Below are 3,519 nucleotides of genomic sequence, written 5' to 3'. Positions count from 1 at the left end.
CTAATCTTGTCAGTAGTCAAGGATATAGGTCTGTATTTTGTAGCCATTTTTGACAGCTATAATTCTACAGAGCAACTCTGAAAAAAAAAACAAAAAACAAAAGCAAAAACATGTTTTGTATGTAGAAGTGAATTTCAGTCTCTTCTCTTGCTGTCATCTCCTGCTTAAATAATAACCATTAACTACTAAGTTTTTCTTTATGGTGAAGGTAATCCAAAGCAAGCAGTGTACACTGTTTGACTCCTGTCATGTTCAATACTAAGGGGTTTTGGTTTGGGATTTTTTTTTGTTTTTTTTGCCTAGCACTGTGTGCAGATGTGTTTAATCAACAGGTGGTTATGTCTGATAATGTCTAGTATCGAGAAAAAGGGAGGGAGAGAATCAAGCAAAACCAGTCAGGGGATGCCACCATCACAGGCCAAACCAAGTTGCTGCTGAGGCAGCCAGAACTTCTTTGAGACTTACCATGTTTCACCAGAGGACCCTGGGGACTGGGGGAAGAAACTTTCTTGTGCTCTCAGCTTTTTCCAGATAAGGCCTTAGTTTGATTAGTAGTCACTAATATCAACTATGCAGATAAGTATTTACGTGTTTCAGTGTTACATGCATTCCTTCCCCCAGCTACCCCTCTTAACACATGTTGACATTTTACCCAAAGAAAATGGAGTATTTTTTTTAATGTCTGTACTGCAGAAAAATTTTTTTGCTATCATGGAGAAAACAAATTGTCTTTTAAAGAAGAAACCCTTTCACTGATGCAACATGTAGTGTCAAGTGTCATGATGTTGCTTTGAGAGGGAAGCTAAAATCACCTCTTGTGACAGACTTTGGTCCGAGAGGTTGTTTTAGGGTTGGTTTTTTTCTTAGAATGTTCAGCTCTTCAAATTGATTTAAGAAGCAGCAATGTTTTCTAATGTACAGATTGCATTTGAGGAGAAACTAACGAGACATTCCAGGTTTCCTTCCAGTATCAGAAGTGAATAAAATCAATTTTTCACTGAAATGAAGTTGCTTCTAAACAAGGACAGTTATTGACTACACAGTAGCTGGATCTCTAAATAAAAGCTAAATTGCTATCCCCAGGTATTTCTCACTGATCTTTCAGTCTTCTTGTCTGTAACTACCAATAACAATTTAGCTCAGAGGTGAGAACTGTAGTGTGTGTTTTACTGCTGGTGATTCCATCATGTAGCAATTAGTGCCATGTTCTTGCATAGTTCTCAAGATCCATACTGGGAAATAGATGGAGAAATTTTATTTTTTGACTACTGTTTAAAAAAATTACAGAATTAACTACTACTTTTTACCCCCAAAAGTCTACTGAGCAGCATTATATTTTAGCAGTTATCTTGTACCCTTGTTATGTGATTTGTCTTTTTTTTACTGAAGGTTAGAAACATTTAATGAGTAATCCTTAAAAAGTTGGCATTCTCTAGCTTAGTCAGGTGCCTATAATAAAAGGGCGTCTGTGATGACAACTTCTGATGATACAAAAGCATTGTGTTTAGAATATCCCATTGGAAAAAAAAGCAGGTGTGGGTGCGAGTCCCTTTAGTTCTGCCTAGTAAAGAGGCTCAGTCAGGACCAGAGCATCCAGGTACCTGCCTGGTAGTGGAGACCATCCACTGACACAGGCTTGGCCTCAGTATCCTGTGTTTGGTGTAACATTTGGTATATATATATATATTAGCAAGTTTGGATACAGCTAGCTTAACTCTTACCTGACTTGCTGTGATCCTCAAGACAACAAAAGGCTGAGAAGCAGATGGACAAAGTGTTTTCCTGCCTTTCACTAGGTAGCTCAGAACAAACAGCTGGCCCAGGGCTTTGTTACAAATGTTAAATCACAGCTAGAATTCTTTGCGTTCCACTGCTTCAAACAGAGGAATGCACAGTTACAAACCTGCCCGAGCTGGTGATTCCTGTGATGCTTTACTCAGTCCAGCCTGGATTTGTACAAGGTCACCTTCCTCCTTTTAATACTCATAGGGCTTAGTGACGGGGAGAGGATCCTAGCAGCCGTGTGCTTGCCTGATGAGCTCTCCAGAGAAACTCCCCTGTGGAATGCTCCCCTCTTGTGACAACAAGCCTGAACAACCAAATGCAGCTGCAATTGGGTGGTTAGCACCACTTTCATTTGGATTTTTAGGGAGGTGTGTTCCAATAACTTCAAGGGATACTGTGTTTTGAATTTGTGATTTCTTTCCTCTCTCCTTATAAAACTGGACCTGAACACAAGTTTTGAGTTGTTGGGTTTTTTTGTAATAATCTCAGGACCTGAAAGATTGTAGCATTTAGTGTGTCTTAAAAATGATGTACTGTACCAGCCATGGATTTTGTAAATACACCTGTCTCCCTTTTTTGTATTTTAATTTTCTAAAAGTGTGTAAGGCTCTTTGCCAGAGGAACTGGTGCCTGCTTGATTTCCATCCTGAACTGAAGCAGGAAAAGGAAGAAGCTGCTGCCACAAAAGCCTGCACCAGTTCCAAATGTGTATATTGTTCTGGTCAGTTCAATGGTCAGTTAGTCTCTCGTTAGTTGGGAAGCTGGTTTGTTCTGCTGCACATTCCCAGTTGTGGCTCGCAGAGCCCTATCAGGGAGACTAATTTTAACTCTTCTGTGTGACTACTTGATTTTTTCACTCCTTCCAGATACTCAGGTTTGTTACCCCTGAGATGTTCCCAGAGGGCAGGACTGTTGGCCCCTCTGCAAGAGAAGCTGGAGAGCGAGCACTTCTCATTTTATCCGCGCTTCGCTCCGGACGCAGCCATTGGGTTTGTATCCCGCTGACCTTGCCGAGGGTGTCACCTCTACCTCTTCCGCAAGGGACTTGCCCTTTTGCTTTCTGTCGTCCTGAAAGGAGTGGAAAGGTGTTTTTTGGCAGCAGATCTTGCTCTGGGACCCACCCTTGCCAGCAGACCCTGCTCTGCAGGAGGAGCCTTACCCGCCTGGCGTAGCTGTTCCCTGTCCCCGACAGGCTTTTTTCATGAGTGTACCTTTCTTTTTTTTATGTGTCATGTGTCTGTGCTGTATGAAATAAAGAGGAATGTACATATTAGCCCCGCCTCTGTGGTTTCTCACCAGAAAAATAAATATAAAAGATTTTAAAAGAGCTGAGAGTTGAAGGGTTGATGTCGAGGGCTTTTAATTGTTGGGGGAGAGGGAGGGTGTTAACTGGTTTTGGCCTGTGGGGTCAGTTGGGAGAGTTTACTGGTTGGTTGCCGGGGGTTTGGGAGCTACAACCTCACACCCACATGACCTCCCTCCCCTCGGGCTCCCGGCGGGCCGCACGACAGACGCCGCCGAATCAGCGGCCGCTGGAGCCGTGCGCAAAGGGCGCGGGGCAGGGAGAGAGTAAAGAACCGCCCTGTGAGAAACCTCCCACGTCAGCCCCAGTGGCCTAATGGATAAGGCACTGGCCTCCTAAGCCAGGGATTGTGGGTTCGAGTCCCATCTGGGGTGAGGGTTTCCCCCTCCCATCTTTTTTTTCCAATAAATTGTTGTCACCGTTTGACTCAG

The 3,519-nt window shown here is 43.3% G+C and overlaps 1 non-coding gene across 1 annotated transcript; it reads left to right on the top strand.

Moving 5' to 3' along the window:
• The first annotated feature begins 3,389 nt into the window (after positions 1-3,389).
• TRNAR-CCU lies at positions 3,390-3,462 on the top strand. Its single transcript has one exon. It is a non-coding gene; the product is annotated as a tRNA-Arg (tRNA).
• The last annotated feature ends 57 nt before the right edge of the window (positions 3,463-3,519 follow it).

This window comes from Chaetura pelagica, unplaced genomic scaffold (genome assembly GCF_000747805.2).
Source record: "Chaetura pelagica isolate M959 unplaced genomic scaffold, ChaPel_1.0 scaffold281, whole genome shotgun sequence".
Classification (NCBI taxonomy): Eukaryota; Metazoa; Chordata; class Aves; order Apodiformes; family Apodidae; genus Chaetura; species Chaetura pelagica.
This window is presented reverse-complemented; position numbering and strand designations above follow the sequence as displayed.